The sequence below is a fragment of the Astatotilapia calliptera genome, chromosome 7 (genome assembly GCF_964374335.1).
Source record: "Astatotilapia calliptera chromosome 7, fAstCal68.1, whole genome shotgun sequence".
Classification (NCBI taxonomy): Eukaryota; Metazoa; Chordata; class Actinopteri; order Cichliformes; family Cichlidae; genus Astatotilapia; species Astatotilapia calliptera.
In genome coordinates this window covers 63867111-63879436 of record NC_137428.1, presented here as the reverse complement: position 1 = coordinate 63879436, position 12326 = coordinate 63867111, and the positions used below count along the sequence as shown (strand labels likewise).

The 12326-nt window shown below is 38.0% G+C and overlaps 1 protein-coding gene across 5 annotated transcripts in view; it reads right to left on the bottom strand.

Moving 5' to 3' along the window:
* ldlrad3 (low density lipoprotein receptor class A domain containing 3) overlaps positions 1-12326 on the bottom strand; it is a 94818-nt gene that overhangs the window by 57694 nt on the left and 24798 nt on the right. The gene's annotated exons all lie outside the window — the stretch shown is intronic.

Sequence of the window (12326 nt, the reverse complement as noted above, 5' to 3'; positions counted from 1 at the left end):
GGACACATTCTCAATGAAGTAATCTTCATTACCACAAAATCCACTGCACCCCACTTCAAATAAAAACCTCTGACTTTTGTGAATTCATAAGTAAAACTCCACATTTTTTACCACAGCTCGTTGATATTCACTTAGCACATGTAGCCATCCTCCAGAGTGCAGCTGAGTAACTGACACACAGAAATAATCTGTTCTTACATCATCCTTCCACTGCTGCTTTTTTAACAGCAGCAGGTACTGGAAACCATGTATAGATTGTCTCTTAAATGAGACAGCACAACCCTTCTGGATCTGAATGCATGACGCAACGCCTCCGTTTGTCTCATGCAATATGAAACAAAAAAGCTGAGTGATAAAAAAGAAAAAGCTCCTGAATCTTATGAGGACAGGAAAACATTCAGATTTCTATTTCTTTCACTATTTATTACGCTGATTCATCTAAACTGGAAATGAAAAACATCGCCGTGATTATCTTTTTGTCAAACAACCTTTCCAAAAAACAAAATAAATAGCAGGCTTACTCTTAGCAGCTTCAGCTGAGTGGTGTGATATTTCAGTTTCCACTTCTCTCAACTTCAACATATAAACATTAAGGCTGGTTTGATATAAGAACAATGAGTCATCTCTTCTCTTATCTTGAGTCGCTTCAATGATGTTTCAGTATCAAGTGAAAAAAAAAATCCAGCTTAACTTCAAGAGCACAGTGAGGCATAGAGATGGTGCAGAGATAGCAGTCGCACATTAGTGTTAACTATAATACAGAAAAGGGCCATTAGATTAATAAATAATGTAGGGTACAGGGACCATACAAATGCACTCTTTGTCAAAATGCAAGCTATCAAATTCCAAGACTTGGTGAAGCTTAAAACAGCGCAGATAATGTATAAAGTAAGAAATAAACTGCTTCCCAAAGAAATCTGTAAATTGTTCATAGAAAGAGAAGGTGGGTATAACTTAAGAGGGAGATGGAATTTAAAAATACAAAGTGCTAGAACAACTTTAAGAACTATGTCTATCTCAATTGCAGGAGTTAAATTATGGAACAGTCTAACAGAAGAAATAAAAGACAGTCAAAACATAAAACAGTTTAAAGTAAAATATAAAAACCTAATTTTAAATAAGTATAAGAATGAAGAAAACGGGGTTAACCCAGGACGATAATGTTGCTGGAAATGGTGTTGCGGTTCTTTTTTGGTTTTTTTTGTTTTGTTTTGTTGTTTTTCCATAACTTGTGTATCTGCAAATATACACATTCTGTATTTTTCATATGAAAGAAACTATACTGTGGTGGGGCTTGCTAATTTCTTGTTTTGATTTATGTATGTTATGTTTTGTTTTACTTCATATGTTTCATATGTTTCATATGTTGTTTGTTTAATTTAAGACAAAAAAAAATTAAATGAATGAGAGGTAAAACTTGAGGGGGTAGGGACAAATAAGTAAATACTTCAGCCTACTCCTTTTCAAACAAATAATGGAATGATATTTTGTAATGATTGTGAAGGCACATGTTTGAAATGTTTGAAATAAAAATGAACTGAACTGAACTTATAGCTCGGCTTCAAGGAGACACTTTCAATTTCAAGTTGCAATCAGCTTACATACAAAGCTACTCACACACTGTTCAACCTTTGACCCTCATCAACACCAGCTGGCTTATTTGCCCATGTTAACTTGCAGGAAACAAAAAGGGTGAAGACGATATTTTACAAATTAACAGATCAGATCGAGCTGCAGTCAATAAATACATGCCTTGGAAAATTTCCTTATACATTTTAGAGCCGATAAGAAGATAAAGCCTATCTGATTAAAATATTTATAACATAACCATCGTCAATAATCAACTTATTATAAACCTGATGCAGCATTTATGCCATCTGCTAATTAACTATGCTTCGAATATAACTTATAAGACTAAAATATGTTCAGGTCACTTTCAAAATGTAAATATTACATCTCACTCGTTTTATCTGACCAATTCTTCACAATGAAGGCACAATGTGCACACTGACAACAGTATACTCTTTAGCAAAGGGATCAAAATGGGATTTGGCAGGTAAGGGAACCTTAAGTTCTGGTGTAGCACTGCAGTGGGGGAAGTGATTCACCTCAAAAGGACTGATCTGATTTGTTGAGTTAAATAGAGTTAGCCATATATTATATAAGCAGATGTTACACGAGCTATCATGGCTGCTGTCCAAATGCTAGATAAAGGTGGGAATTGGCAAGTAATCCTTAAGAGCACCATCAGCTTAAATTTAAATTAATGACTGCTACCCCTGACCTAACAGTGGGCATGGCACCAGTCCAACATGGGCCATTATGTCCTAATGGTGTTTCTTGCCAGGTCTGCAGCTCTTTTTGAAATTCTTCATTCCATATTTAGACTACACCCAATATTAACAAAGAATAACATAGCGTGAACGGCAAAACAGGAGGACAGAAGTAAATAGAAACAGAAGTTTTCAAAAATGTGAAATCATTTCACGCAAAACAGACAAAGTTGAATGCAGACTGTGCAAAGCAGCGCTTTCCTTCCATGAAAGCACTACTGCGGTGCACACGCATTTAAAACACCGACACTGTGGAGCTGTGATGTCAACTCTGGGTGGGTCAGCTTTAGAGAATTAGTTGGTGTGTCGCACTGATACCTTGTTTATGTTAGCTTACCTGGCAGAAACTTCTCATGGTTGATGCTTGCTGAGTGAACACAATTTCAGTTTTGTTAGCTAATGAGTGAAATGTGATAGTAAACCATTAAACTGGAGTAGCTACACAGTCTCCTAGTTTGTTTGTTTTTTTCTTCTCACATTAATATTAGCGTTTATTCTGAATAGTAAACCCTTTTCAACAACAGGGTGATATTCACAGGTGGGCAGACTTGCACAGGTGAGGTACTGGAGCCTAGAACAGGAGGTTTGCCCACAGGAAGAGGAGATAAGAATTATTGAAATAATCATTAACTAATCAACTAATTAGAAAAACCTGGCAAACTGGTCGACTACCATTCATTCGTTTCATGTAATCATGCACGGACTTGTAAAAACGATCGGCGAAAGGCTCAGCCTATCATCGACAGTCGATATATTCGTCCAATCGCCCAACCTTACCATTCACATAGATACAGAAATTTGTAGCAGACAGTGTGTCTACATATTACCTATGCTACAGTAATTATGAGACTACCACAATACATGGATACAAAGTATCCAATTGAATCTCTACATATTAATCTGTCCAGTACCGTCACACAACTTTTGAAACAAAAAATTATCGTTTTGTCAAGATAGTTTCAGTGACACGTTATGAACAATGTCTGCTTTAGTTAACTCTGAAAAGAATGAGGACATCACATTTTATTAAATGTCAATTCCTGAGCAGTTCTTGACTTTCAGTTCTTACCTAATCTCTCACAATCCTAGTATATTTCTTACACATTTCTCAGAGCTGTTTCTTTCTTCTGCCACTGAACTACAGCAACTGCATCAACACATCGACTGCAAGACACACTGAGTGTCGAACTGCACAGAAACAGCTTGTGCGCGTGCGTTTGGTAATGTCTGTTGAGCTGTTTGAAACGTTCCATTTGAAATTACTTTCTACTTTGAAAAAAGTAACTTTAGCTGATCCTGAAGTGCTGTGACTGCAGCTTTTTTGGCATCTGCAGCATGACAGGAATGAGACAGAAAAAAGAATGTGCATAGTGTGCATCAGGGACTGTGGGGCGGTATTACTTTCTGCATTGTTATCTTCATCGTGGCACCAGCTGCAGGGAACGCCAGCCTGCAGCACATGAAAATGAACTTGCTTGAAGTAATTATGTATTGTAATTGAAGGTGATGGAAGGCCATTCAAGCTTGTTCCAGTACACTAACCTCTGCTTCAGAAGCTTATTTTTCATCAGACTTTTTAAATATAGTGCCAAATCACAACAACGGTCATCTCGGAGGTTTTATACTGTTCAGTAAATGTCTTTCAATATGACAGAAAAGAACGCAAACAATTCCCTATGAGGATTTGGCGACACTGGGGAGACGATTAAATACGAACCTGTTACAGAGCTGTGAGTATTCACAGACCAAACACCGCACAAAGAAGCGTGATTAGGGCAACACATTGTTGACAACCCAGAAATGTCCATTCAGAGCCCCACAGAACAAGTGTAGGCGAGAACCATATAAAATGACTTCAAAGAGCTGACGGAGATACACTGGGTTAATTGGAAAGCTGCTTTGGGAGCACAAGAGGACAGGAAAAGGACTGTCTCTCATATATGTGTATGTGTGTCTGCGTGGGTGTGTTTGAGGAGTGACCAATAAGAGTGAAAAAAAAAAAGAAGAAGAAACAGTTGATGGACAGCTCGTCTTTTCCCACGAGTGTAACACTGCCAGTAGCAAACCTTTTGCAGTACTTCTTGCAACAAGCTTGTGATGAATCCATCTTTTGGCAAGCTCGACACCTCTTATCCCAATGCCCCTGTCATTCTGTCAATTCAGTAATAAGCCTCAATACTTGTTCGCCACTGAGGTAATGAACAAAAACCCACCTCATTACCGCAGAAAGCGTAGCTATACAGGTCATTACAGATGGCACTACAAGAGAAACGAAATAATAACAATTCACTATGCAATAATAATTCACTATGGTACTCTGGGGTTTCTGCAACACTCCCAAGGTGACCTGGGCAGTTTTATTGGAAGCAACTGTGTCGAGCATTTATCCCTTATGCTTTTAACCATTATTTTGTGGACTGCTCAGGGCATTGTGCACAATCCCCTGTGTATGTGTGTGTAACTGTGGTCACACAGTGAGTGTGCGAGGGAGAACAGGAGGAGATAAGGCAGGGATGAACCTGGAAGTGTAGACCAATTACTCTGAGTAAATATTGACTACACCATCCTTTCCTCTGCACACCCACCGTCTGCATCCCATCTTTTCTCACCCTTCAGCAACCCTGTGTCTACTAAGGCCCCATTTAAACTGTTAAATCATAGAGCGTAGAGACATCAGCTGGATACTCCCCCCCCCCCCCCTTTTTTAAATTTTTTTTTTTTAATTAGCATGTACATTTTTAGTTTGTGCTACTTTCACAAAGTTTCAGTGGCTCAATCTGGGTGAAATCTTCCTCTCTCTATTTGTTCAGCTCAGCTTCTGTTGCAGTTATATTGATTGCACCTCTCTTACCTCAATTATAATTTGACATGAAAATGAACTCCCAGCATAAACACAAGCTTAATTTCCCAGCGGTTCTGAATAATACTCAAGTTATTTCTCAAGTAAGCTTCCACATTGTTTCATGTTAAGTAAGTGATATGCAATATGATGGATGATTTTTTGCAAGATTATATACAAAAGGTGTAATTACTAGACGCTGGCCGATACAGGATTTTTAACTCCGATACCGAGGATTTTGTGATATTAAAGAACCGATATAGTGGATGATAAAGAGATTGCTCTAACATTTATGCATAGCTATTTATGAGCCCTTAAGGTAATATAAAAATGCAGCTTAAAATGAATCTTGTTTTATTGTTGCAGCAAGTCATGGATTACTCTTTTACACCCTGTCTGACTTGGCTCAGATCAGCTGGTTGTTGTGTTTGTGGTGTTGCCAACAGGGAAGTTTCAAAGTGCCTTTTGGAGGACAAACTATGTAATGTCAACACTCATTACATGGTTGAAGGCTCTTTCCCCCATTTCTTCTATACTTTTTAAAATGTTCATTTATTGGCTATTATAAAATTACATCAGCTTATTGTTCCGTGCATTATAGAAACTAAAATCTAAAAAAATGGTAGATCTTGTTATTAAGAGAATAATTTCTCTGAATTAAGCTGAATTTAAGTGAGCAAGGAGAAACCCGAGCAATTTAAAACTCAATCGTAAAACTGTTAACAGTTTAAAAATATCAAGGTCGTTCACAGTTTGCAGTAAACCACAAAGAAATTTGTGTTTCCACAAAGACGAGAAGATGTTGAACATGGATCCAAATGATGTAGCTTTCATCAGTTGGATTTATAAATCTGGGTTTGGAAAGTTGGGAAATGCTATTAATGTTGACTCTAGGATCTTTAGCGAATAAAAGAAACTCATTTTAAAAAATAACTACCTTTGTTTTTTTTTTTAACCCAAACAGACATTTCTGGGTTGTGTCTGACCTTGAGAAATGCCACAAGTGAGAAAATAAATCAAAGTGATCCCACATGCAAAGAAGATTAAGAATTGCAAATATTGGAATCAAATTGGAAAGATCTGGGAAATATGTAACCACAAAATTTCTTAATAGGTTAGGACTTTAATATTTAGGACCACTGTTACCCATTTAAAGAAAAAAAATCATATGAGTGCACATGGAAAGCTTCCAACTTTCATTCCAAGATGTTCCATGGGTATACTTCATGCATAATGATTCTGGAAATGGCAGTCATGAGACTTTTCAGAGAACTGCTTAGGGTGCCTTAGTTCTCTGAATATGCAAAGACAGGTCCAACCACCCACATCTGCCTCTGTCTTCCAGGCCTTATGAATATTTTCCAACCAAATGTCAGTATGCTGCCTCGACAATGAACAGCTAATTTGGTAATAAAAAATATATATTACTCTTGACAGTAGCTATTGAAAACGTATTAAACCTTAAAGCATACAGATGACCTCCCTTCACCTATAAGACTCTTCTGGGTGTGTGTATAGACTCTGGGTTGTACAACAGAGATATGTTACTGCAATACTCCACAAGGGTAGACAGGAAAGTACTGTGTAAAGCAGAGTAACACACAACAAGATGCAATAAGGATTAAACCAACACTATATAGGAGCATGTAGCACATAAGTTTTTCTAAAAATTCTGTTTCAAAAAAGATGAAAGGAAAGAAATGAAAGGGGGAGATCAAGATATGACTGGATGTGAGTCATATGGAGCAATTATGAAAGGAAAGAGTACAGGGGTAATAAAAAAAAAAAGAAGCAGGGAGGTAACCAGTAACATCATTTTCTGTCCTTGGGTTCCCAGTAATATCCACCCTAAGCAAATTCTGTTCTCTGTGCTCTGCACATAAAAGGTCAGTGATATAAATCTGTAGCTGAGGTGACTATTGGCTTGGCTGTTACTTCTCTAACCCCCATCTTCCCCAGCAGCCTTAGATATCTGCCCTGCATTGATTAGCCCTGAATAAAAGGTTGAGCCTCAGATTGAAACAGCACCCGAGAATTGATTGGCCCGACTTTGTAAGCTTGAGTAGCAGTAAGAAATAGTACTATGGGAGAAACATCACAATAAAATGGTTATGGAGGAGAGTTTTTGAGCTTTCCGGACAAAAAAAAATGTCCTCAGAAATAAATCCGCATCAACCACCCCTGAACATAATCTTTTTGTCCACACTACCAACACCATGCTGCTAAAACTATCTCCAGCGAATTATGTGAAATTGTGTCTGAAGCTGTAAAGGAGCATGCCAAGTTACATTACAGACAGATAATGTCAATACAAACATGGGCAGCAAGGGCTGCTTCTGCTGGATGATAAGGGAGGAGTGAATCAATATAGCCCAGCTCGGAATGAAAACTAGCCTTTCAGGTTCAAGAAAAGAAACTTATTTTTCAATTACACACCGCTCTAAATGGGCTAACTACAAGTAGGGGGCTCTCAGACGCAGCAGGGGGTGATTTGGCTGTCTCTTTCATTGTGTGTGTGTCTGTATGTGGCAAAGGGAGACAGATCTTCCCAGAGAAAAGAAGAGATTCTCCATCCTGTTACTTTGGCTCACTGAAGCATCCAGTATAAATAAGTGCAAGTGTAAAGAACCTGGTCTGCATCAATTAAAGGCACCCTATGGACAGACAGACACACACACAGGAAGGGTAGCATAAGCACAGAGCAGCAGAGCAAGCAAAGCAATAATGGTGAGAGATGGAGAAAAGAGCAACCATGCATGAAAATAGACAGCAAGCCGGAATAATATGAAACCAGCTACAATGTAGCCACAGTATCTTTAAGCTGCTGCTTTGCCTTTTTTGGTTTTGCCTCTAAGGATGAATCTACTGTGTGAATCCATTTGTTCCCGGGACGAGTCGCTGACTTCATAACCTGCTGTGTAGTTACTTTATTTGCAGTGTCAGTTGGCAACAAGGGCTAAATGAGCTATTGATAATATCACCGAATGGCAAACTGAGCAAGGACCGCGTCTGATTTAAAGTTAATGTCATTTTAATGTGAAAAGAACACATGGTGAGAAAAAGTCACAAAATGTTCACATTAAGTCATCCACGCTGTGCGCACTCAGTTACTCAGTAACTAAGGGTGATTACCTGAAGAACACAAAAGCAGACTTCAAATGCAATCAGACTTTTAAAAAGTGCTAAAATCAAAAGTTACCAAGCAGAACTCCTACAAGGCAAATAAAACCTGCCTAGCGCTGATGTACTTAAAATAACCAAGAGCCTTTCAATCTATAGATTAGTTACCCTTGAATTTAATGAAATGTATTTTTCTTGTGCTTTTAATACCTTTTTCTGTCTATAGATGATATGTACACCCACTTCACTAAGCCTTTTGATACATCGTTTAATAGAACTTATTGTGCACAGAAATATTGGGGTTATCTGACAATTAATTCCTCATTAAACACACTGCACACTCAAAGTGACAGGTGCTCAGACACTTAACTTTGAGTTCCAAAGTAATTGCAGTAAAATCATTGAGCCAATGTAATAACTCTGTTCCTGACACAGCTGCTAAAGTAAAGAAATTCATGAAAATAAATACCATAAACCACATATAATATTTAGGACAAAAAAGTTTTAAAGAAGCTGTAAGCATGTACTACCTTTTCAATAAACCAAATGCATTTGAACATACTATCAAATTACACTCATCATTAGCAGTTTATCCTGTTTATGCTGATTCTATGGTGTAGCTTGTTTACTTAATAGGCAGCGCATCTCTTTTGTTATAGCTTTTAATGTGTAGCACACTCAAGAAAAACAACTTTCTCACAGGGGAAAACTAGTCTAACAGCTTCAGAGAAACAAAAAAGGAATGTAAGAGGTCAGGACAATTATTTCTAGCTCCAGATTCTTGTGATACACATCACTGATGCACACATACATTCCTCTGTACACACATCTTAAACGGGCATCACCGGATCAAAGAACTAAATATAACTTTGTCCTTAAGTGCGCATAAAAATGGTGCAGGAGAAAGGGGTTGCTGTTTTGCTTGGCAGACTTGCATTTTCATCATGACTTACAACATATTTTTTTTATAATACTGACTCACTAAGTTCCTAAATCAGTTTTACAGCATAGAAATTCTGCAGCTGTGTGGCCAGGCGTCCAACGTGTCACCTGGTAGGAAGATTCTGCAAAAGATGCACGAGGAAGCTCAAGTTTGCCAGGAGAGCAATGCTTAGCTAAAAAGAAATGCTAGCTTTTATCCCTGCCATCCTGTTCACCAGTGGTCATTAGCCAAGTGGTTAAGTTTGTGTTGAGTTTTCTGTTTTATACATGAAGTTAAACTCAGGGCAGCCAGACTAGAAACTATACTGGCCATTACCCTCTTTACAACGTTGTCTTATGTAAGAGCAGTCAATTCCAACAGTGCTCAGGTGCTCGAGTACCTTCGGAGAATGCTGAGCGCACAAGTTTGCCAGCACAGCTCAAGGTTAAATTTATTCGTCATGGGGTGGTGGTAGATTGGATCAATTTAAGGAACTACGCGTGACTGGTTATTTCGCTGTCTGTCCTGTCCTCCAATCAGACTGGCACTCCAGGCAGATTGGTGAGCCTATGCTTCTGCCGCGACACTCACTGCATGTACATTAGCCTTTAAGAGGGGACTTAATGCTAACAAAACAGACCAATTTAAAAACCCAAAGTAAAGTGATGCTTCTATATCTACCAGTTCCACCGGTGCCTCCAGCAGTGTCCAGTCAGTTAACACTAAAGACACAGACAACAGAAGTGAGGATGAATGCAAAAAAGGAAGGATTATCAGGCTGGTTACAAAATGGAATTTCTTTGCATAGCCTACAGCTCTGAGGTTTTGTGAGGTCTCTGCTACAAGTAACAATCAAGAGTCTCTGAAAACTTTTGTTAAAGATGGATTTTCAAGCTGGGCTAAAGCACTTGAAACACTCAGATTACACGAAAAGTCCAATCTGCAGCACACTGCTAGAATTGTTGCCGCTACTAATGCAGGTGTTAATGTTGCTGCTTCTTTGTCTGCTGGTAAACAAAACCAGATGGCTGATGCTAGAATCGCTTTGTTGGGTATTCAATCCTCTCTGCTTTCTTTTACTTCAAGGATTGGCAAGTCAAGGAAAAACAGATGCAGAGTACAAGATGACGCTACGACAGCAAGCCAAATGTGTAAAGAGGTTAAAACTCCAGCAACACTTAAAGTATGACAAAACCCTATTACTGCTTGACCAACATGTTTTGCCCTGTACATTACACAGAGAACTTTTATAGGAAAACAGACTTTCAGTCATTTTTATTGACACAGCTGGGGAAGCAGAAACTCTGGTACCTGCAGCTTTACTACAAAGTCCAAAGGTTAGAGACATGACTAATGCTATAGCCAGATAAGTTTTAAGGAAATTGTGGATTTACTCTGTTAAGCAAAGTGAAATTTCGAACAAAACAGTCACTGCATGCAAACTGGTTTAGTAATTATTGAAAATTCTATGAAAACTCTTAAAATTAAGAAAAAAATTAATTGAAAAGGACACATGTGGTCAGATTCATAATGTAACAATGCTACATTGAACACTAATGTGCACTATGTTATCTTTTAAAGGTTTGGTTGTCTATTCTTTCTACAAGTAAAGGGTTATAATTTTAAAAAAGACCCGTGCATGTGGAGGTAGCCTGTGTAACACAGATCCTAATTATATTAAAAGTGACAAAATGAGAATGAGACAGAGCTTTGAGGCATTCTCAGTTATCATTTCTAATCAAATCTAAAATTTGAGGGTTTTTATTGGAGGGTAAGAGAGACATAATGACTTCTCATCTGATCATCATCACTTTGTTTGTGTATTGGAGAAGTTAGTCTGAACTGCTTAACATTCTTATTCATAAGGTTTAACTTAATATACCAGTGGATATCTATATCCTTGTGACTGAAAGACAGTGCTTTAAATAAGAATAATATTAGGGCAGTCCTCAAGTGTTTGTTTCATCTTATTGCATACACTACGATATTGATTCTCAATATTACATGTACTTTCATCAGCTTTAATCCGAAACTTTGTAAAAATTTGTTAAACTTTTATCAGATACCGACTTCTAAGTCTATGTACAACAAGAAATACTTAAGCATAACTATTCAAGAATACAATATTGGTGTGCTGATGCAACAGGAGGGTAACAATGCTAATTAACAAATATGTCAGCATTTATTACTTTGTGGTGCAGTTTGGAATTGATTTCTTCCACATTCACATGCACACATATGGTCTTAATTAAAACTTCCAATGCATTGTTTTGTCTTCTTCTCAAAGTTTTTCCATATCACTTTGTCCAAACTATAAAGTGCAACAGTACAGGTGATGAATAGATAACTGGCCTTTGTGTGTAGTGCCAAAGACTTTCTAGGAGGAACTGATGACACAGTGTTATTTACCCGTTCTGTAGGTTCCTCTTCTGTGTTTGACGCACAGCACAGAGAACACAGAGTAATGGGAATGTCATTTAAATTCATGTGATCTACTCATTTTATCTCTATCGAGGATGCCGCGCATAGACACACAGCCAGAGAGATATATACATAGAACGAAGGAGGAATACTGAGCAAGAAAGTTAAACAAAAGCAGCAGGTTGCTGCTGAAGAGAGAAAAACAATGTTTAAGAATCCTCCCCCGTCACTTGTGTCTGATTTCCACATTTCACATGACATTTAAAATATTCACCAAGCAGCAGTGTCATTTCTGAGCCGCACGCACACCCATTTATCCGCATAACTAAAGACGTGAAATTTAACTACACATATTTCAACATCCTGAGGAAAGAGACTTTAATAAAAACAGGACTTTCTTATCCCACGCATCCTGCTGAAAGCAATGCTAAACAATCATAAAACAAAAACACACGCTTAGAAAAAGCTGCTAAACTTATTCTTACTCTGACATAAATTGTGTGGTTTGAGTGGCTGTAGTGGCTGTGTTCTGATCGAAGTGTAATGAGACCAGCAACGTTTCACTGGTGGGTGTGACACGGCTCACCGCCGCACCTAGAGGCATCTCTACATTTGCATATTCATGGAGCTTGGAATTTTTGATGAGAAACAAGTAGTAGTAGACGTACTTCTAATTCTTTCCGTTAAATTA